This window comes from Staurois parvus, unplaced genomic scaffold (assembly GCF_062004578.1).
Source record: "Staurois parvus isolate SC_StPar_1 unplaced genomic scaffold, SC_StPar_1.0 ptg000213l, whole genome shotgun sequence".
Classification (NCBI taxonomy): domain Eukaryota; kingdom Metazoa; phylum Chordata; class Amphibia; order Anura; family Ranidae; genus Staurois; species Staurois parvus.
The window spans coordinates 2,938,842-2,963,135 of NW_028318009.1; the positions used below are offsets into that span (position 1 = coordinate 2,938,842).

General features: G+C 43.2%; 1 protein-coding gene across 2 annotated transcripts in view; it reads left to right on the forward strand.

Moving 5' to 3' along the window:
• The window catches only part of CTXND2 (cortexin domain containing 2), a 68,581-nt gene that overhangs the window by 26,911 nt on the left and 17,376 nt on the right, over positions 1–24,294 (forward strand). The window contains exon 1 of one of the 2 annotated variants that reach the window (XM_089678970.1): positions 1,992–2,247. The exons of the other annotated variant lie outside the window; for it this stretch is intronic. The gene's annotated coding sequence lies outside the window, so the exon portion shown is untranslated. Of the gene's footprint in view, positions 1–1,991; positions 2,248–24,294 lie in introns of those variants that run through there. 2 annotated transcript variants of the gene reach the window in all.

Below are 24,294 nucleotides of genomic sequence, written 5' to 3' on the forward strand. Positions count from 1 at the left end.
AAAAATAGATAGATAGATAGATAGATAGATAGATATGGAAACAATGGATAGATAACTAGATGAATATAAGAAGGATAGATAGATAGATAGATAGATAGATAGATGAAGGATAGGTAGGTAAAGGATGGATGGATAGATAGATTGATAGATACAGGAAGGCTAGATAGATAGATAGATAGATAGATAGATAGATAGATAGATAGATAGGTAAAGAATATGGGAAGGATAGATAGATAGATAGATAGATAGATAGATAGATAGATAGATAGATAGATAGATAGATACAGTAGATATGGGATGGATAGATAGATACGGTAAAGATAGATAGATAGATAGATAGATAGATAGATAGATAGATAGATAGATAGATAGGTAAAGAATATGGGAAGGATAGATAGATAGATAGATAGATAGATAGATAGATAGATAGATACAGTAGATATGGGATGGATAGATAGATACGGTAAAGATAGATAGATAGATAGATAGATAGATAGATAGATAGATAGATGAAGGATAGGTAGGTAAAGGATGGATGGATAGATAGATTGATAGATACAGGAAGGCTAGATAGATAGATAGATAGATAGATAGATAGATAGATAGATAGATAGGTAAAGAATATGGGAAGGATAGATAGATAGATAGATAGATAGATAGATAGATACAGTAGATATGGGATGGATAGATAGATACGGTAAAGATAGATAGATAGATAGATAGATAGATAGATAGATAGATAGATAGGTAAAGAATATGGGAAGGATAGATAGATAGATAGATAGATAGATAGATAGATAGATAGATACAGTAGATATGGGATGGATAGATAGATACGGTAAAGATAGATAGATAGATAGATAGATAGATAGATAGATAGATACAGGAAGGATAGATAGATATGGAAACGATGGACACATAAATAGATAGCTAGATACAGGAAGGATAGATAGATAGATAGATAGATACAGGAAGGATAGATAGATAGGTAGGTAAAGAATACGGAAAGGATGGATGGATGGATAGATAGATTGATAGATATAGGAAGGCTAGATAGTTAGGTAGACTATCTATCTATCTGATAGAGAGATGGATAGATAGATATGGAAACAATAGATAGATAGATAGATAGATAGAGAGATAGATACAGGAAGGATAGATAAATAGCTTGATATGGGAACGAGAGATGGATAGATACAGGAAGGATAGATAGATAGGTAAAGAATATGGGAAGGATATATAGATAGATACAGTAGATATGGGATGGATGGATAGATACAGTAAAGAAAGATAGATACAGGAAGGATAGATGGATAGATATGGAAACGATGGATAGATAACTAGATAAATACAGGAAGGATAGATAGATAGATAGATAGATAGATAGGTAGATAGGTAAAGAATTCGGAAAGGGTTGATGGATAGATAGATAGATTGATAGATACAGGAAGGCTAGATAGTTAGATAGATATGGCAATGATAGATGGATACAGTAGATATGGGATGGATAGATACAGTAAAGATAGATAGATACAGGAAGGATAGATGGATAGATATGGCAATGATAGATGGATACAGTAGATACGGGATGGATGGGTAGATACAGTAAAGATAGATAGATACAGGAAGGATAGATGGATAGATAAATAGATGGACAGATACGGGAAGGATAGATGGATAGATATGGAAACGATGGATAGATAAATAGATGGACAGATACGGGAAGGATAGATACTACATATACTGTATATACATGCGTACAGTAGACAGACGGAGAGGGGAGCGGGAAATGAGACAAGTATAGATGGGTTTAATAAGGACAGACAGATGTGTGAAGGGTCCCTATACAGATATATAAAGTATTGCAGTCAGTGAAGTGTAGTCCTAGTCTTCCTATCCATGGAAGTATCTGTGAGTTGGAATCCTCCTCATTACATGGATGGCTCTTGGTAATATATAATGATCCAGCGTCAGGTCTGTGCGGTGCGATGGGACAGATTTGCAGCGTGTACACACAGCGTCCCCCCTCCTCGTCCTGTACAGCCTGCAGGATAGGAGATCTCCTTCTCCCATGAAACCTTACTCTGGTGCATCCCCGGCTAAACAATTCATGAAATTGGTCCGGCTGAGCCAGTCTGCATCACAAGCAGCTGGGGAGAGCGCTGCAGAATAAGCACAGTCAGGATTCCCCCTCCGTTCATGGACATTAGTCACCCGGACTGCAGGCACAAATGACAGGATTAGCAGGTAAAAAGAAAATATTCGTCCTTTTATCCTTTCCTACACACTGATCCAATGACAGCACACCGCCGTACCCTCACACCGCACACACGGCTTGTATTCTTACATCTGCATACACTAACTGAGCGCTTCCTCCCCAGCCATGGGCATCACCGACCATGGAAATCCAATCAGCACACCAAATAAACTTTGTGCTGCTTGATTTTCTACATGTCTGTGTGCGGTTTCGCCTGGTTGAGACCATATTGCGTTTTTGTTTTTTTTGGTAAATGCACACCGGGCACAGCTGTGTCATTGCATGTACTGTTTATTTTAATAGGGGACCGCATGGAGTATGCTCGCTGATGATGTTCCAAATACCAATCACGCAAAGGACACATACAGACCTGTGTTGGCACATAGTATTTTGGGCAACTTGAATGTGTAGATGTATTAGACGGTCACATTTTAAAGAAAAGGATGCCATCTGGGCCAATAAATGCACAGATCTGCTCATATACCTGTACCCAGTACAGCTAAAGTGCAGGATGGGCACAGCCTTGTGCCCGACACAGCCATGCCATGCCAATAGATGCATGCCAGGTACAGCCATGTCATTGCTTGTACTGTTTATTTTAATAGGGACCGCATGGAGTATGCTTGTGATGAGATTGAAAATACAAATCCACACTAAAAACACACACAGACCTTTTTTTGCAGATAGTATTTTGGGCAACTTGAATGTGTGTATATAAGGCAGTCACATTTTAAATACCAGGATGCCACCTGGCATGATGAATGCATGGCAGGCACAAATATCTGTATACAGTGCAGCTAAAGTACATGTATAGCTCCGTACAGAAAAATTACATATATAGCTCCGTACAGCTAAAGTACATGTATAGCTCCGTACAGCTAAAGCACATGCCAGGCACATATAGCTCCGTACAGCTAAAGTACATGTATAGCTCCGTACAGCTAAAGTACATGTATAGCTCCGTACAGCTAAAGCACATGTATAGCTCCGTACAGCTAAAGCACATGCCAGGCACATATAGCTCCATACAGCTAAAGTCCATGTATAGCTCCGTACAGATAAAGTACATGCCAGGCACATATAGCTCCGTACAGCTAAAGTCCATGTATAGCTCCGTACAGATAAAGTACATGCCAGGCACATATAGCTCCGTACAGCTAAAGTCCATGTATAGCTCCGTACAGATAAAGTACATGCCAGGCACATATAGCCCCGTACAGATAAAGTACACATATAGCTCAGTACAGATAAAGTACATGCCAGGCACATATAGCTCCGTACAGCTAAAGTCCATGTATAGCTCCGTACAGATAAAGTACATGCCAGGCACATATAGCCCCATACAGATAAAGTACACATATAGCTCAGTACAGCTACATGCCAGGCACATATAGCTCCGTACAGATAAAGTACATGTATAGCTCCATACAGATAAAGTACATATATAGCTCCGTACAGATAAAGTACATGCCAGGCACATATAGCTCCGTACAGATAAAGTACATGCCAGGCACATATAGCTCCGTACAGATAAAGTACATGCCAGGCACATATAGCTCCATACAGCTAAAGTACATATATAGCTCAGTACAGCTAAAGCACATATATAGCTCCGTACAGCTAAAGTACATGCCAGGCACAGTCATGCCATTACATGTACACTTTATTTTAATGGGGACCGCATGGAGTATGCACGTTGATCAGGTTCCAAATACAAAACCAAACTAAGAACACATACAGACCTATTCTGGCACAAAGTATTTTGGACAACTTGAATATATGTATAGCAAACACGCACATTTTAAATCAGAGGATGCCATCTGACACGATAAACGGACGCCGGGCACAGTTATGCACAAATACACATGACCGGCGCAGCCATCGCCCTGCACAGAAAAGATGCATGCCGGGCACAGCCATGTGTCTGGCACAGCCGTGCCTTGCCAATAAATGCACGCCGGGTACAGCCATGTATCTGGCAGAGCCGTGCCTTGCCAATAAATGCACGCCGGGTACAGCCATGTATCTGGCAGAGCCGTGCCTTGCCAGTAAATGCACGCCGAGCACAGCCATGTGTCTGGCAGAGCCGTGCCTTGCCAGTAAATGCACGCCGAGCACAGCCATGTGTCTGGCACAGCCGTGCCTTGCCAGTAAATGCATGCCGGGCACAGCCTTGTCATTGCATGAACCATTTATTTTAATAGCGGCCACATGGAAGATGCACGTTGTCCACGTTCCAAATACCAAGTACCATAAGAACACATACAGACCTATTTTGGCACACAGTATTTTGAGCAACCTGAATGTATGTATATCAGATCAACACATTTTCAATAACAGGATAGTGTACAGTGTCATTTTTGTAGATAATAATCGCATGCAGGGCACAGCTGCCTCAATGCATGTACTGTGTACTTTAATAGGGACCGCATGGAGTACGCACGTCTACGGGGTTCTAAATACCAACCATGCTAAGGACATACATAGACCTATTTCGGCCACAGAGTATTTTGGGCAAACTGAATAGGTGTATATAAGACAGTGACATATTAAATATCAGAACTTCTGGTCCGATAAATGCATGTCACATGCATTTTTGTGCGTATCTGTGCCTGGTAGAGCCATGCCAGGCACAGATCATATGCATGCTAGGCACAGCAGTGCCTTTTTCAACAAATGCATGCCAGGCACAGCCTTGTCATTGCATGTGCCATTTATTTTAATAAGAACTGCATGGAGTATGCATGTTGATGAGGTTCTAAATACCAGCAACAGTAACAACACATGCAGACCTATTTTGGAACATAGTATTTTGGGCAACTTGGATGCCATACGGCACGTGTTTGTGATAGAATGCCTGCCAAGCACAGCCGTGTCATTGCATGTACACTTTATTTTAATAGGGACTGCATGGAGTATGCACGTTGATGAGGCTCCAGATATTAATGATGGTAAGGACATATACGGACCTATGGTGGTACATTGAGTTGAGGCAGCAAGAATGTGTGGCTAGTGTGCGGTCTCCATGTGATGTTGCTGATGCCAGAAAATTGCTGTCTGTACGTATTCTCCATCTTCACTTTTGTACTGCATGTGATTTCTCAATCCCTTTTTTTTTTGCTGTGTGTTCATTCCTTTGGATTTTTTTTTTTTTTGCTTACGGTTATCCAGCTTGTCTAAATTTTACAGCTTTGTTTATTATATTTAATGATAACTCTGATTATAGGGAGAACTCCTAATTAGATGGCATTTCCAATTGTAGCCTGCGAGATTGTAATTATACCCTACTCCCTGTGCGGAGCGGTGATATTTGTATGTCATGCGTTTGCAATGTGGCGTATGCACTTTATTACGCTAAATTGCACTTTTTTAATGACCCTCTCCTTGTATAAGAGGGAGGGACCCACTTTCCACAGCCCCCCCCCCTTGTAGATCATCGTAAAAGCCCATGGAGTGCTGTTCATTACATTGTTCAGTGCAGAGAAAGTTGAAGTACACATGGGAGTGTATTTATAGAAAATCTGCGCAGCTGTTCATCCAATGAAATGGCACATAAATTGATATTGTGCAAATGGCGCAAAATCAAAGGTTAGTTATTGAAAAAAAAGTGTTCATGGGGAAAATACTGCCTAATGGCCACTAGATGGAGTTGAGGAGTGTGCGCATTTCCTGTGATGCTCAGTGCCATCTAGTGGCCATAATGGTGTATTTTCCCTATTCACTTTTTAAAATAAATTTAATCTGCAGAAAATATAGCTGGAGAGTAATTTTTCCATTCGCACAAAACAAACTTAGATGCAGTTTTGATGGATGGACAGCAATGCAATTTAAAAAAAAATAAATATACCCCATAGAGCAGTGGTTCTCAACCAATGGGCCATGGCCTGATGCCAGGCCACAACCTCCCCCTCCTATCGGGTCTTGACCCAGCTACAGATCCTTGAACTGCAGATACCTCAGAGCCCCTCAACCCTTCTCAGTGCTCCCCAACATCGCACAGTGCCACCAACCCCTTGCAGTGCCCCAGCCCCCCCCCCCCATGGTGACCTTAATCTCCAACAGTGCCATCAACCCCCTGCAGTGCCCCAGCCCCCCCCCCTCATGGTGCCCTTAAGCTCCAACAGTGCCACCAAGCCCCTGAAGTCCCCCCCCCCCCATGGTGCCCTTAACCTCCAACAGTGCAACCAGCCCCCTGCAGAGCCCCAGTCACCTCCATTGTGCCCTTAACCTCCAACAGTGCCACCAACCCCCTGCAGTGCCCCAGTTACGTCCATGGTGCCCTTAACCTCCAACAGTGCCACCAACCCCCTGCAGTGCCCCAGTTACGTCCATGGTGCCCTTAACCTCCAACAGTGCCACCAACCCCCTGCAGTGCCCCAACTCCCCCCCCCCATGGTGCCCTTAACCTCCAACAGTGCCACTAACCCCCTGCAATGTCCAAGTCCCCTCCATGGTGCCATTAACCTCCAACAGTGCCACCAACCCCCTGCAGTGCCCCAGCCCCTCCCCCTATGGTGCCCTTAACCTCCGACAGTGCCACCAAGCCCCTGTAGTACCCCAGCCCCCCCCCATAGTGCCCTTAATCTCCAACAGTGCCATCAACCCCCTGCAGTGCCCCAGTCCCCTCCATGGTGCCCATGGAGGCAGTGGATGGTGTCATTCAGTAGGGCAGTGGATGGTGTCAGTCAGTAGAGCAGTGGACAGTGTGTCAGAAGGGCAGTGGACAGTGTCAGTAGGGCAGAGGTTGGTGTCAGTAGAGCAGTAGATGGTGTCAGTTAGTAGGGCAGTGGACAGTGTCAGTAGGGCAGAGGTTGGTGTCAGTAGAGCAGTGGATGGTATCAGTTAGTAGGGCAGTGGACAGCGTCAGTAGGGCAGAGGTTGGTGACAGCAGGGCAGTGGATGGTGTCAGTTAGTAGGGCAGTGGACAGCATCAGTAGGGCAGAGGTTGGTGTCAGTAGAGCAGTGGATGGTGTCAGTTAGTAGAACAGAAGTTGGTGTCAGTAGGGCAGAGGTTGGTGTCAGTAGGGCAGTGGATGGTGTCAGTTAGTAGGGCAGTGGACAGCATCAGTAGGGCAGAGGTTGGTGTCAGTAGAGCAGTGGATGGTGTCAGTTAGTAGAACAGAAGTTGGTGTCAGTAGGGCAGAGGTTGGTGTCAGTAGGGCAGTGGATGGTTTCAGTAGTTTTTATTTTTATAATTTATTAATTTTATTTATATTATTTATTACAAATTTTTTAGGAGCCCTGTTGAAAGAGGAGCACTTGGGGGAGGGGACAGGCAGCAGAAAAAAAGGAGGAACAAGGACAAGAGGGGCACCGGGGGGGAGGGGGGGCATTTACTAAAACAGATCCCCTGCATATTCCTCTTGCAGCAGCTGTACGCTGGTGGGAGGGCAAGGAGGAGATGTTAGCTTTTAGCTACTCCAGGAGGACAATAAAGGAGATCGTCAGAAGGCAGGTATTTTAAAAATCTGAATTCCTAGCAAATGGCTGGAGATTGGGATTTGTTGGCCCCCGTCTACCCTGGTGCCGCAAGGCAGCTGCCTAAGCAGCTGTATGCTGGGCGCCAGCATAAGGCTGCTTAGGCAGCTGCCTTAGGGCACCAGGGTGGGGGGCAGAAAAATCCCAATCTCCAGCCATTTGCTGGGAATTCAGATTTTTTTAAATACCTGTCCATGGGAGGGAAGGGGGGGGGGAGGGAGGATACTGCTGGTGAGGGGTAGGGGGGCTAGAGGTCACTGCTATGGGGGAAAGCAAGGGGCAGAGGACACTACTGTGGGGGGGGGGAGTGATGTGAAGGGGAGCAGAGGACACTACTGTGGGGGTGGGGTGATGTGAAGGGGGGCAGAGGACACTACTGTGCGGGTGAGGTGATGTGAAGGGGGGCAGAGGACACTACTGTGCGGGTGAGGTGATGTGAAGGGGGGCAGAGGACACTACTGTGGGTGATGTGAATGAAAAGATCCCATCAAGAGCCTTTCAGCATTTAAATACATTTTCTGCATTCCCATACTTTTATAGTGTGAGTATAGACTTTTTGGAGAGTCCCTGCCACAGAGAACCTCAGTGGTTGGATCAAAACATTGGAGCACCACATCGAAATGTTGAAATCCAAAAAAGAGGTTTTCTTGCAAACATGTGGTCCGCTTAATATACGACATGTTTCGGGTGCATCACTTCACTCCCTTTATCAGGACTACAATATGATATCAGAGTATATAAGAAACATTAGAACAGTAATAAAAATACAAATAAAAGACTATAAAATGACAAATTATCAATAAGATTTTTTTGTTGTAGATTTTTAAATGATAAATGACTTTTATAATGAAGAAACAGAAAATTTACCATGAAATGGAGTCCAAAATAATACAAAGTCTAAAATATAAAAAAAAAACACAAAAAACAAACAAATAAAAAAAACAGAGAACCAATGTACCTGTATGGTCACACTACAGTACCAGTTTTCACCAGCAGGAGAAATGTGTAATTGTCATCTCTCAGTCCAGAAAAAAAGGGAGGAATTGTTCTTTATTACAGCAAAGATGGGTGTCAGGCAGATCTTATTAAAAATAAATTAATAAAAAACAAAGCCTGACGTCAATAAGAATTATGCAGAAAAATCTTCTTGATCATGTGTCATATAGATAATGTATCATGAAATGGAGTTATAGTGATACAAATATGATATGTGTAATTTTAAATGACCTAAAATTAGGAAATAGAAAATGTACCATGAAATGGAGTCAAGGTCATACAAAGTATTAATTCTTGAGTAAAGGGCAAAAATAATACAAAGTCTAGAATATTAAAAAAAAAAAAAAAAAAAAGCGAAAAAAACAACAATTAAATAACAATAATATAAAAAAAAACAGAGAGCCAATGTACCTGTATGGTCACACTAAAATACCAGTTTTCACCAGCAGGAGAAGTGTGTAATTGTCAACTCTCAGTCCAGAGAAAAGGGAGGAATTGTTCTTTACTACAGTAAAGATGGGTGTCAGGCAAATCTTATTGAGGATATAATAATAAAAAACAAAATGCGACGTCAATAAGAATTATGCAGAAAAATCTTATTGCTAATTTGTCATTTTAAATTACTTATAATTAGGAGATAGAAAATGTACCGGCAGGAAAAGCATGTAATTGTCAGCTCTCAGTCCAGAAAAAAAAGGGAGGAATTGTTCTATATTACAGCAAAGATGGGTATCAGGCAGATCTTATTACAAATATATCAATAAAAAACAAAACCCGACGTCAATAAGAATTATGCAGAAAAATCTTCTTGATCATGTGTCATATAGATAATGTATCATGAAATGGAGTTATAGTGATACAAAGTATTAAAAATTGAATAAAGGCCAAAAAATAATGCAAAGTCTAGAATATTGTAAAAAAAAAACCCTGAAAAAAGAACAAATACATTTAAAAAACAGATCCAATGTACATGTTTGGTCACACTACAGTACCAGTTTTCACCAGCAGGAGAAGTGTCGCATTACAGTACCAGTTTTCACCAGCAGGAGCAATGTGTAATTGTCAGCTCTCAGTCCAAAAAAAAGGGGAGGAATTGTCCTTTATCACAGCAAAGATGGATGTCAGGCAAATATTACTGAGAATATAATAATAAAAAACAAAACCTGACATCAATAAGAATTATGCAGAAAAATTGTACTGATAATTTGACATTTTAAATGACTTATAATTAGTAAATAGAAAATGCACCATGAAATGGAGTCATGGTGATATAAAATATTCATTCTTGAATAAAGGCCAAAAATAATAAAAGTCTAAAGTATTTTAAAAAAACACAAAAAAACAAATAAATTTTTTAAAAAAATCAGAAACCCGACATCAATAAGAATTATGCAGAAAAATTGTATTGATAATTTGACATTTTAAATGACTAATAATTAGGAAATAGAAAATGCATCATGAAATGGAGTCATGGTGATACAAAGCATTCATGAATAAAGACCAAAAATAGAAAATCTAAAATATTAAAAAAAAAAAAAAACACAAAAAAAAAACACAGAACCAATGTACCTGTATGGTCACACTACAGTACCAGTTTTCACCAGCAGGAGAAATGTGTAATTGTCAGCTCTCCATCTAGAAAAAGAAAGGGAGGAATTGTCCTTTATCACAGCAAAGATGGGTGTCAGGAAAATCTTACTGAGAATATAATAATAAAAAACAAAACCCGACATCAATAAGAATTATGCAGAAAAATTGTATTGATAATTTGACATTTTTTAAAGACTTATAATTAGGAAATAGAAAATGCACCATGAAATGGAGTCATGGTGATACAAAGTATTCATTCTTGAATAAAGGCCAAAAATAATAAAAGTCTAAAGTATTTTAAAAAAACACAAAAAAACAAATAAATTAAAAAAAAAAAATCAGAAACCCGACATCAATAAGAATTATGCAGAAAAATTGTATTGATAATTTGACATTTTAAATGACTTATAATTAGGAAATAGAAAATGCACCATGAAATGGAGTCATGGTGATACAAAGTATTCATTCTTGAATAAAGACCAAAAATAATACAAAATCTAAAATATTTAAAAAATAAACACAAAAAAACACAGAACCAATGTACCTGTATGGTCATACTACATTACCAATTTTCACCAGCAGGCGAAGTGTGTAATTGTCAGCTCTCCATCTAGAAAAAAAAGGGGAGGAATTGTTCTTTATCACAGCAAAGATGGGTGTCAGGCAAATCTTACTGAGAATATAATAATAAAAAACAAAACCCGACATCAATAAGAAATATGCAGAAAAATTGTATTGATAATTTGACATTTTAAATGACTTATAATTAGGAAATAGAAAATGCATCATGAAATGGAGTCATGGTGATACAAAGTATTCATTCTTGAATAAAGGCCAAAAATAATACAAAATCTAAAATATTTAAAAAAAAAAAACACACAAAAAAAATAAATTAAAAAAAAATCAGAAACCCCACATCAATAAGAATTATGCAGAAAAATTGTATTGATAATTTGACATTTTAAATGACTTATAATTAGGAAATTGTATCACCATGACTCCATTTCATGGTGCATTTTCTAAGTATTCATTCTTGAATAAAGGCCAAAAATAATACAAAATCGAAACTATTTAAAAAAAAAAAAACACAGAACCAATGTACCTGTATGGTCACTCTACAGTACCAGTTTTCACAAGCAGGAGAAATGTGTAATTGTCAGCTCTCTGTCTAGAAAAAGAAAGGGAGGAATTGTCCTTTATCACAGCAAAGATGGGTATCAGGCAAATCTTACTGAGAATATATTAATAAAAAACAAAACCCGACATCAATAAGAATTATGCAGAAAAATTGTATTGATAATTTGACATTTTAAATGACTTATAATTAGGAAATAGAAAATGCATCATGAAATGGAGTCATGGTGATACAAAGTATTCATTCATGAATAAAGACCAAAAATAATCCAAAATCGAAAATATAAAAAAAAAAAAAAAAAAAAGACAGAACCAATGTACCTGTATGGTCACACTACAGTACCAGTTTTCACCAGCAGGAGAAATGTGTAATTGTCAGCTCTCCGTCTAGAAAAAAAAGGGTAGGAATTGTTCTTTATTATAGCAAAGATGGGTGTCAGGCAAATCTTCCTGAGAATATAATAATAAAAACAAAACCCGACATCAATAAGAATTATGCAGAAAAATTGTATTGATAATTTGACATTTTAAATTACTTATAATTAGGAAATAGAAAATGCATCATGAAGTGGAGTCATGGTGATACAAAATATTCATTCTTGAATAAAGGCCAAAAATAATAAAAGTCTAAAGTATTTAAAAAAAAACACAAAAAAAACAAATAAATTAAAAAAAAAATCAGAAACCCGACATCAATAAGAATTATGCAGAAAAATTGTATTGATAATTTGACATTTTAAATGACTTATAATTAGGAAATAGAAAATGCACCATGAAATGGAGTCATGGTGATACAAAGTATTCATTCTTGAATAAAGACCAAAAATAATACAAAATCTAAAATATTTAAAAAATAAACACAAAAAAACACAGAACCAATGTACCTGTATGGTCACTCTACAGTACCAGTTTTCACCAGCAGGAGAAATGTGTAATTGTCAGCTCTCCATCTAGAAAAAGAAAGGGAGGAATTTTCCTTTATCACAGCAAAGATGGGTGTCAGGCAAATCTTACTGAGAATATAATAATAAAAAACAAAACCCGACATCAATAAGAATTATGCAGAAAAATTGTATTAATAATTTGACATTTTAAATGACTTATAATTTGTAAATAGAAAATGCATCATGAAATGGAGTCATGATGATACAAAGCATTCATGAATAAACACCAAAAATAATACAAAATCTAAAATATTTAAAAAAAAAACCACAGAACCAATGTACGTGTATGGTCACACTACAGTACCAGTTTTCACCAGTAGGAGAAATGTGTAATTGTCAGCTCTCCATCTAGAAAAAAAAGGGGAGGAACTGTTCTTCATTATAGCAAAGATGGGTGTCAGGCAGATTAAAAATAAAGAACAAAACCCGACAGCAATAAGAATTATGCAACCTCCCCTCCCTTCCACCCCCCCCCCCCCCAAAAAAAAATGAATGAATTAATTGGTGCTGCCAACAGAACAGAACCTTTCTGTGTAGGTAGGTCAGTTTACAAATCAGTGAACGGATCGTTTTGATTTCATCCAATTTATTTCTCCAATATTTGTTGACTCGTACAATCTATGAATCAGGATTTCTTGGATTTCCGAATTGCTTTTTTTCTACCAAGAAAACCAGACAGATCATTGTAAAATCATCCCGGGGGGACAGTCTGCTGATGTATCTAAAGGTCAAATCCGTTTACTTTGGCAGTAAGAATTCAGATGTGCATGCTTTCAAGAAAAGATCTGAATGCCACTGGGCAGAGGACAAGGCAAGCATGCAGCAGACGAGGGGTTAGTTAGTTTAGGAGGTTAGGTTTAGGTAAGTTAGGTTAGTGCCAGGGGCGGACTGACAACTCATGGGGCCCCCGGGCAATAGGGGATCATGGAGCCCCTGTGTCCTTGCCCAAACTCAAAAAAGCCTATGAAAAAGGTACTAAGGGCATCTCATGGGGCCCCCCACTGACCCTGGGCCCTCGGGCAGTGCCCGAGTTTCCAAATGGTCAGTCTGCCCCTGGTTAGTGCTAATCTTGGGGATTTGTTGTTTTCGGGTTAAAGAGACACTAAACAATATCCTTACCTCTCTTTTATTTTTGGATAGAATACCTGTCAAGTTCATATTACTGTGTGTGTCCCCGATCGGGAAATTCACCCTCTAATTGTCAAATTCAGAATACTTTATTAATTCGAAAGAGAAATTATTTAAGGAATTAATTTGTTAAAATTGAAAGTGAAATAAAATCCCAAATTGTGGGTTGTCACCAGAGAGTAAATCTTACAATGGGGACACTAGTTCTGGTGACAACCACCTCGGAGAGATTTCCTGCTTTGGCTGAAATCATATTGTAGCCCCTTTATTAGGGCTACAGTATGATATCCGAGTATATAAGAAACAATAGAACAGTAATAAAAATACAAATAAAAGACGAAAAAATTTAAAAATCCACAGTCGTGTATTTGCTATGCATCTGAAACCCGACATGAAGTTCATATTGCTGTGTGTGTCCCCGATTGGGAAATTCACCCTCTTCAATTGTCTATTTGATTCAAATTCAGAATACTTTATTCATTCCAAAGAGAAATTAATTAATTCATTCATTTGTTATAAAAAAAAATGAAATTAAATCCCAAATTGTAGGTTATTATTATTATTAGATAGGATTTATATAGCACCAATAGTTTGCGCAGCCCGTTACAAAATGAAGGCAGACATTACAGTTACAATACAATTTGGGACAAGAGGAAGCAGAGGGCCCGGCTCGATAGAGCTTACAATCTAGGAGGAAGGGTTGAGCGATATAAAAGGTAATAGCTGTGGGGGGGATGAGCTGATGGAGGAAATAAATGGCAGTTTACTAATTAGAAGCAGGATCGGCTTCTTTAACCCCTTGCCTACCTGGCACTTATACCCCCTTCCTGCCCAGGCTAATTTTCAGCTTTCAGCGCTGTCTCACTTTGAATGACAATTGCGCGGTCATGCAACATTGCACTCATGAAATTTTTATACTTTTTTGAGACAGAGCTTTCTTTTGGTGGTATTTAATCACCTCTGGGTTTTTTTAATTTTTGCTAAACAAACCAAAAACACCTGAAAATTTTGAAAATAAAAAAATGTTTTTCTTAGTTTCTGTTATAAAATTTAGTAAATAAGTGATTTTTCTCCTTCACTGATGTGCGCTAATGAGGCTTCAGTGATGGGAACTGATATGCTGCACTGATGGGTACTGATAGGGTGGCACTGATGGGCACTGATAAGGAGGCACTGGTAGGTGAAACTGATGGGCATTGACAGGCATCACTGATGGGCACTGAAAGGCAGCACTCCTATATGGCACTGATAGGCGGCAGTGATAGGTAGCACTGACTGGCACTGCCTGGCACTGTTGGGCGGCACTGCCTGGCACAGATAGGCGGCACTGACTGGCACTGATAGGCGGCACTTAAAGGCAGCTCAGATGGGCACTGATATGTGGCATTGATGTGCACTGGTAGGCACTGATATGTGCCACTGATGGCTGGGCACTGCCAGGTGGCATTGATGGACACTGACAGGTAGCACTGATGGGGCTACACTGATAATCAGGGCACTGATGATCAGTGTACATGTTCCCTCTGAGTAATGACGATTACTGGCTCTCCTCTCCTCATGAGCTGTCAGTGTGACAGCTCGTAAGGAGAGGAATGCCAATAACTGGCATTTCCTTATTTACATGCAATCAGCTGTGATTGGACACAACTGATCACATGACAGAACCAACGTCATCGGCTCTTTCCATTGATTGGTGATCCGCTGTGTCCCAGGGACACAGCGCACCACTGATAGCCATGCTGCGCGCTCCCAGAACGAGAGAACCGCCTTGCGCCCGTCATTTCCTTATACGGCGGGCGGGATGTGGTTACAGAGAAAAAAGTTTTCAGGGATTGCCTTAAGGTGGATAGATTAGGAAATAGCTGGACTGATTAGGGTAGGGAGCTCCATAGGATGGGAGAAGCTCCTGGCGGCGAGCATGGGAGGAGGTGACACAAGAACTAGAGAGCAGAAGGTCTTGGGAGGATCGAAGAGAGTGGTTTGGTAGATATTTTGAGACCAGGTTGGTGATGTAGTTGAGGGGCAGAGTTGTGGATGGCTTTGTAAGTTGTTAGTATTTTGAATTTTATTCGTTGGGTGAGTGGAAGCCAGTGGAGGGATTGGCAGAGAGGGGTGGAGGACACTGAGTGGAAGCCAATGGATGGATTGGCAGAGAGGGGTGGAGTACACTGAGTGGAAGCCAATGGATGGATTGGCAGAGAGGGGTGGAGGACACTGAGTGGAAGCCAATGGAGGGATTGGTACAGAAGAGTGGAGGACACTGAGTGGAAGCCAGTGGAGGGATTGGCAGAGAGGGGTTGAGGACACTGAGTGAAAGCCAGTGGAGGGATTGGCAGAGAAGTGTGGAGGACACTGGGTGGAAGCCAGTGGAGGGATTGGCAGAGAGGGGTAGCAGACACTGAATGGAGGCCAGTGGAGGGATTGGCAGAGAGGGATGGAGGACACTGAGTGGAGGCCAGTGGAGGGATTGGCAGAGAGAGGTAGCAGACACTGAACGGTTGGTAAGGTGGATGAGTCTGGCAGCAGTATTCATGATAGACTGGAGGGGGGGTGGCCTATGTAAAGGTAAGCCAATGAGGAGGGAGTTGCAGTAGTCGAGGCGAGAGATAACCAGATAGTGAATTAGCAGCTTTGTGGTATCATTGGTTAAAAAGGGGTGTATTCTGGAGACGTTACGAAGGTTGAGGCAGCATGATCTGGACAGGGATTGGATGTGGGCCTGAAAGGATAGTTCAAAATCCAGGGTTACCCCTAGCACTCTGGAATGTGGGGATCCGTTGATAGTGGTGCTATTGATCCTGACCGAGAAATCGGGGGAAGAGGCACGTGGGGGAGGAAATATTATGAGCTCAGTTCTGGATAGATTGAGTTTTAGGAAGTGGTGTGACATCCAGTCTGATATGTCTGTTAGTAAATCGGTGATACGTGAGGAAACTGATGGGGTGAGCTGAGGAGTAGAGAGATAGATTTGTGTGTCATCAGCATAGAAATGGTATTGGAAATCATGGGAAGCTATCATGGGAAGCTATCAGCAATATCAGTAATGGCAGCGATCAGCGACTTACAGCGGGACTGGGGGAAACTGACTTGGTGCCACTGACATCTCCAGTGACACCAATACAGTGATCAGTGCTAAAAAAAAAAAAAGCACTGACACTGTACTAATGGCACTGGGCAGGAAGGGGTTAACATGAGGGGCGATCAAAGGGTTAACTGTGTGCTGTTTTTTTTTTTACTAGGGGGCGGTATCTGTGTGCTTCACTGTAAGCACACTGCTTTGGATGGCTGTGCTGTGCACAGCCATCCAAAGCAGTCTGCCCGAGATCCTCTGTAATCACTGGTCGTCAACGGCTGGGAACCAGTCACTGACAGCCGTGGGTAGGGCGCGCGCGCACCTTGAGCTGGAAATGCAAAATCACATATATATATATTTCTGCTATAGGGCAGTCGGGAAGTGGTTAAAACTGAAGTTGAGCCTGGTTGTGTTGCCTTCTTTTCCTCCTCATCGACATGCTAATGAAAGCTTTCCATTACATACCTAATTTTAGACTGATGTCATGATTTGGGTCTCTGTGCTTCTCAATGCAATGCAGGCAGATCATGGCTGGTGGGAGGGGCCAGCAGGGTGCTGTACATAGCTTCCTGAAAACATCACAGCAGCCTGCCTCATTACTCCTCTCAGTAGTGGGGCGGCTCTTGGGAGGAGTTATGCAAATGCATAAATGCTTGATGGGTAGATTGTCATTCTGGAGGAGTGGGCGTTCCTAGGCGGGCTATGTTTGCGTACAGACCACCCTAGGTAACACCCATATGTGATGCTGAGCCTCCATGATTTAAAGAACTGAAATCCAAAGAGTGAAAATGGTGGGCCAGGGACAGTCATTGCTGGGAAGGGGGTGAGAGTGCTATAAAATGCTGGATGTCCTCAAGCTAGGAGATGACTTGCTGCAGCTTCTAATGCACATTGTGAGAAGCTCACAGTGTGCGGTGAAATCAGAGCAAGCCATTTCAGACCAGGAGAGGAGCCGCTACAACTGTGCGAGACTGAAGAGAAGGCTGGAGGTTGGGCTTACAATCTGAAGTTGCCCAATCATGGGCGAACTGACAACTCATGGGGCCCCCGGGCAATAGGGGATCATGGGGCCCCTGTGTCCTTGCCCAAACTCAAAAAAGCCTATGAAAAAGGTACCAGGGGCATCTCATGGGGCCCCCTACTGACCCCGGGCCAAATGGTCAGTCCGCCCCTGTGCCCAATATAGACTTGGGAGGGGGTCTGATAGGACTGGTAGAGGACTGCCTATAGCTAATAAAACAATCAGAGGCAACTACCAGATTCACAACTGCTATGGAACTAGAAGTTCCAGTATGCTGTGGCCTGGCCACCAGCATCCTAGCAACCAATGACGTTGGTGGTCATTGGTTACTAGAACACTGGCAACACACTAACAGCTGGGCCGTACTGTGTCACTGGTTGCTAGGGCGCAGGCGGCTAGCCCACAGCATCATTGGTTGTTATGGGGCAGGCAGTGTCAGTGCCCTAGCAACCAGCTCTGTGTATACAGGCAGGGGCGGACTGACAACTCATGGGGCCCCCGGGCAATAGGGGATCATGGGGCCCCTGTGTCCTTGCCCAAACTCCAAAAAGCCTATGAAAAAGGTACCAGGGGCATCTCATGGGGCCCCCTACTGACCCCGGGCCCTCGGGCAGTGCCCGAGTTTCCGAATGGTCAGTCCGCCCCTGTATACAGGGCAACGTTACTAATGTGCAGTGGGGAGGAAATGTCTGGCATGAACACTTTGGCCTTAGTACTACCTGAAGCTGGCAGCTCGCATTTTCAGAGGTAGGTCAGCAATGGAAATCTCTTGCTATTCATATGACAAGTTTACATTTAAAGTGTTCCTGAACCCACAACAGTACAATCAGTCTGTATATGCAGTAAAGCATTCTTGTTATACTCACTGTGGAACCTAAGGGGTTAATCCTCTGCATTGTGTGAAAAGGCTGTTTGATCCTGTCTTCTCTGATCCTCCCCTTCTTCCAGTGTCCCCTCTCTTATCTTTTGATAAGACATATCGTGTGGAGACACGGTGCACATGCTCAGTGTAGTGTGTATTGCTAGAGAGGTTTTTGTTTTTTGTTTTCTTGGGAGAGTACATGTGATCAGCACAGGGCCAATCAGCACTGTCTAGACAGGGGTCAGGGGTCCTGCATCCTCCTAGAGCAAAATGAAAACTCCTCCTACAAGATTTAACCAGTGCTCGGCTGGACACTGATAGAAGTCACAAGACTGCTATATACTGCTGATGAGAAAAGGTATTTAGTAGTTTATATTTACTAAAGTAATTGCATTTCCATGCAGGATCCCTGGGTTTAGTGAATGCAGGGTCCTGAGTTTAGTGAATGCAGGGTCCTGGGTTTAGTGAATGCAGGGTCCTGGGTTTAGTGAATGCAGGGTCCTGGGTTTAGTGAATGCGGGGTCCCTGGGTTTAGTGAATGCGGGGCCCCTGGGTTTAGTGAATGCGGGGCCCCTGGGTTTAGTGAATGCGGAGTCCCTGGGTTTAGTGAATGCGGGGTTTAGTGAATGCAGGGTCCCGTGGTTTAGTGAATGCAGGGTCCCCGGGATTAGTGAATGCGGGGTCCTGAGTTTATTAAATGCAGGGTCCCGGGGTTTGGTGAACGCAGGGCCCCGGGGTTTGGTGAATGCAGGGCCCCGGGGTTTGGTGAATGCAGGGTCCCGGGTTTAGTGAATGCAGGGTCCCGGGTTTAGTGAATGCAGGGTCCCGGGTTTAGTGAATGCAGGGTCCCGGGGTTTAGTGAATGCAGGGTCCCGGGGTTTAGTGAATGCAGGGTCTCGGGTTTTAGTGAATGCAGGTTCCTGGGTTTAGTGAATGCAGGGTCCCCGGGTTTAGTGAATGCAGGGTCCGGGGTTTAGTGAATGCAGGGTCCCCGGGTTTAGTGAATGCAGGGTTTGGGGTTTAGTGAATGCAGGGTCCCCGGGTTTAGTGAATGCAGGGTCCCCAGGTTTAGTGAATGCAGGGTCCCCGGGTTTAGTGAATGCAGGGTCCCGGGGTTTAGTGAATGCAGGGTCCCGGGGTTTAGTGAATGCAGGGTCCCGGGGTTTAGTGAATGCAGGGTCCCGGGTTTAGTGAATGCAGGGTCCCCGAGTTTAGTGAATGCAGGGTCCCGGGTTTAGTGAATGCAGGGTCCCGGGTTTAGTGAATGCAGGGTCCTGGGTTTAGTGAATGCGGGGTCCCTGGGTTTAGTGAATGCGGGGCCCCTGGGTTTAGTGAATGCGGGGCCCCTGGGTTTAGTGAATGCGGGGTCCCTGGGTTTAGTGAATGCGGGGTTTAGTGAATGCAGGGTCCCGTGGTTTAGTGAATGCAGGGTCCCCGGGATTAGTGAATGCGGGGTCCTGAGTTTATTAAATGCAGGGTCCCGGGGTTTGGTGAACGCAGGGCCCCGGGGTTTGGTGAATGCAGGGCCCCGGGGTTTGGTGAATGCAGGGTCCCGGGTTTAGTGAATGCAGGGTCCCGGGTTTAGTGAATGCAGGGTCCCGGGGTTTAGTGAATGCAGGGTCCCGGGGTTTAGTGAATGCAGGGTCTCGGGGTTTAGTGAATGCAGGTTCCTGGGTTTAGTGAATGCAGGGTCCCCGGGTTTAGTGAATGCAGGGTCTGGGGTTTAGTGAATGCAGGGTCCCCGGGTTTAGTGAATGCAGGGTTTGGGGTTTAGTGAATGCAGGGTTTGGGGTTTAGTGAATGCAGGGTCCCCGGGTTTAGTGAATGCAGGGTCCCTGGGTTTAGTGAATGCAGGGTCCTGGGGTTTAGTGAATGCAGGGTCCCCGAGTTTAGTGAATGCAGGGTCCCGGGTTTAGTGAATGCAGGGTCCCGGGTTTAGTGAATGCAGGGTCCCGGGTTTAGTGAATGCAGGGTCCCGGGTTTAGTGAATGCAGGGTCCCCGAGTTTAGTGAATGCAGGGTCCCGGGTTTAGTGAATGCAGGGTCCCGGGTTTAGTGAATGCAGGGTCCCGGGTTTAGTGAATGCAGGGTCCCGGGTTTAGTGAATGCAGGGTCCCGGGTTTAGTGAATGCAGGGTCCTGGGTTTAGTAACACTTTAAATACAGTTTTTAATGCTCCTTAAGAAGTGGATGTGTATGGATTATGTTTGCAGAGTAAGGATCTCGTTTGGTGTCCCTTTATTGAGCCTTTAGCCTGCCATGTAGTAGTGATCAGCGGCAGGGGCGGACTGCCCATTGGAGAACTGGGGCACTGCCCGAATGCCCGGGGTCAGTAGGGGGCCCCATGAGATGTCCCTGGTACCTTTCATAGGCTTTTTTGGGTGTGGTTTGAGTGTGTACGAGGACACAGGGGCCCCATGATCCCCTATTGCCCGGGGGGCCCCATGAGTTGTCAGTCTGCCCCTGATCAGCGGTTAGCTCTCCAATCTCCACAGTGGATCTCTGTGACTCTGAACAGTTAAACTTCCTGGGTAATGCAGACATTTAAATACGAAGTGTCACATTGAAAATATCTGGCAAATGTCCTGGAAAGGCCTGTCAAGAATCCTTAATGAGATGTATGGGAAGAGGATATATATAGAGACAAGTTTTGGCGTACTTGACAGCTGTCCCTAATTTCCAAGGACGGTGTGATTTCACGTCTCCCTCGCTTTTTACTTTTTGAAGATTTCTCTGTTTTACCGCCGTAGTCACATTTACAGCAGATGAATTTTAAGAAGTGTTCTGCTGAACCTCACATCCATCTTTATCTAATTGTGTATTAACAGAAAAAAAAACAACATTTTTACAATTCCAGGTTTTCATGTTATCACCACTTGTTTCTTCTGTGAGTGATATGAAGGCATCTTTCATCATACACTTCTAAATGCAGGGTCTCCCCCTAGTCTCCCCCGTCCCTGCCCCCTACCTACCTCTGAGTATGATATAAATCCGCTGTAGCCAGCAGGAATAGAACCACCCAACAGATATCTCCAGCAAAAAAGATCCCTCCAGCAACAATAGACATCCCCAGCAACAAAGATTCTTCCAGCAACAGTAGACATCCCCAGCAACAATAGATCCCTCCAGCAACAATAGACATCCCCAGCAACAAAGATCCCTCCAGCAACAAAGATCCCTCCAGCAACAATATACATCCCCAGCAACAATAGATCCCTCCAGCAACAAAGATCCCTCCAGCAACAATATACATCCCCAGCAACAATAGATCCCTCCAGCAACAAAGATTCTTCCAGCAACAAAGATCCCTCCAGCAACAAAGATTCCCCCAGCAACAATAGACACCCCCAGCAACAATAGATCCCGCTAGCTACAGTAGACATCCCCAGCAACAATAGATCCCCCCAGCAACAATAGACATCCCCAGCAACAATAGATCCCACTAGCAACAATATACATCCCCAGCAATAATAGATCCCTCTAGCAACAATAGACATCCCCAGCAACAATAGATCCCTCTAGCAACAATAGACAATCCCAGCAACAATAGATCCCTGCAGCAACAATAGACATCCCCAGCAACAATAGATCATTCTAGCAATAGTAGACATCCCCAGCAACAATAGAACTTTCTAGCAATAGTAGACATCCCCAGCAACAATAGACATCCTCCGCAACAATAGCTCCCTCCAGCAACAATAGACATCACCAGCAACAATAGATCCCTCCAGCAACAATAGAAATCCCCAGCAACAATAGATCCCTCCAGCAACAATAGAAATCCCCAGCAACAATAGATCCCTCCAGCAACAAAAGACATCCCCAGCAACAATAGATCCCTCCAGCAACAGTAGACATCCCCAGCAACAATAGGTCCTTCCAGAAACAATATGCATCCCCAGCAACAATAGAACTTTCTAGCAATAGTAGACATCCACAGCAACAATAAACATCCTCCGCAACAATAGCTCCCTCCAGCAACAATAGACATCCCCAGCAACAATAGATCCCTCCAGCAACAAAAGATCATTCTAGGCAATAATAGAAACCCCTAGCAGCAATAGGTCCCTCCAACAACAATAGACATCCCCAGCAACAATAGATCCCTCCGGCAACAATAGACATTCCCAGCAACAATAGATCCTTCTAGCAATAGTAGACTTCCCCCAACAACAATAGACATCCCCAGCAACAATAGATCCCTCCAGCAACAATAGAAATTCCCTGCAACAATAGGTCCCTCCAGAATTATTATTATACAGGATTTATATAGCACCAACAGTTTTCTCAGCGCTTTACAAAATGAATGTAGACATCACAGTTACAATACAATTTGGTACAAGAGGAAACAGAGGGCCCGGCTCATTAGAGCTTACACCCTAAGAAGAAGGGTTGAGTGATACAAAATAGACATCCCTAGCAACAATAGATCCCTCCAGAAATAATAGAACCCCCCAGCAGCTATTACTCCCCTTCAGCAACAAAAGATCCTCCAAGTCTATAGCCAAAATGCTCCACCTAGACTTAACGTGATACTAAAGGCATAATGTATTCTTATGTGCTCTCCCACTAGGTCCTGAGCCGGCCTGTGTGCGTCTATAGACACACACAGAACACCGGTAAACCATGGCTCCACTCCGTGCTCACAGGAGTGTGACTGATGGCAGCAGGAGCCTATGGCTCTGCTGCCCTCTTTTTCTCCTGTGAAAGCAAAAAGTGAAGGGAGCAGTGCTGGAGTCAGAAACAGCACTGGAACTGTGACATGGAGCCAGGTAAGTGTTTAATAACAGAAGGGGGTCTATAGGACACCGGGAATTTGTCCTGGATGGTAGATGCATTTCCCCGATATTTGTGGTGTGGTCTCTTTAAGGGAGGAGCCTAACCCCCCTGTATGGGACCAAAGAATGTTGTGAGCTTATGATTTAGCTACTGAAACCAGCTTTTGGGACTGTTTGTAGACTTGCTGAAGTAAGCTGTCTTTTGTTTTTTTCATGAACCAAATAAATGAACTGTTTTTGGTTTCAGCAAACTGTCTGGCGGTCATTCCCGAGCTACTCCGTATCACAGGGGATAGGACCAGGGGTGGACTGACCATTTGGAAACTCGAGCACTGCCCGAGGGCCCGGGTTCAGTAGGGGGCTCCATGAGATGCCCCTGGTGCCTTTTTCATAGGCTTTTTTGAGTTTGGGCAAGGACACAGGGGCCCCATGATCCCCTATTGCCCGGGGGCCCCATGAGTTGTCAGTCTGCCCCTGGGTAGGACCATTATTGGAGCGTTTTTTACCTGAATGCAGTGAATGCATTCAGGTAAAAAAGTATTTATACTTTCGAACCACTGTAATTTCAAGTCTAAGAAGAGATTCTGGGGTATAGTCTTGGAACTACCACTATATCATCTATAATCAGTTTATATATATGTCAATAGGTCTAAAAACCCAATAAACAAGGTAGGGAAGGCTGAAAACTCTACTCATTTCTTGGATCTCTACTTGTTTCTTAGATCAATGTCCACTTCTTCGGGAGATAGGAGGTTGATATATGGACATCAAGGTACATACAGTAGACTTTTGTCACGGTCAGTGTTGAGGCTCTGAGGCCAGTAGATATAACAGTAGAGAGGCTCCCACTGACCAGCTGGATAAGTACAGAAGCAGGTCGCCCAGTCGGATGACAAGGGGTCACCCAAGATGTGGAATCTAAGTACTAACTGATATTCACCAGAGCTCCTGATGGTGGAGAGTTTTGCTGTGTTAGTACCAGGTTGTGGTCCTCAGGATCGCCCCACCAGGAGGTGAGTAAGCCGGGGTCCAGTA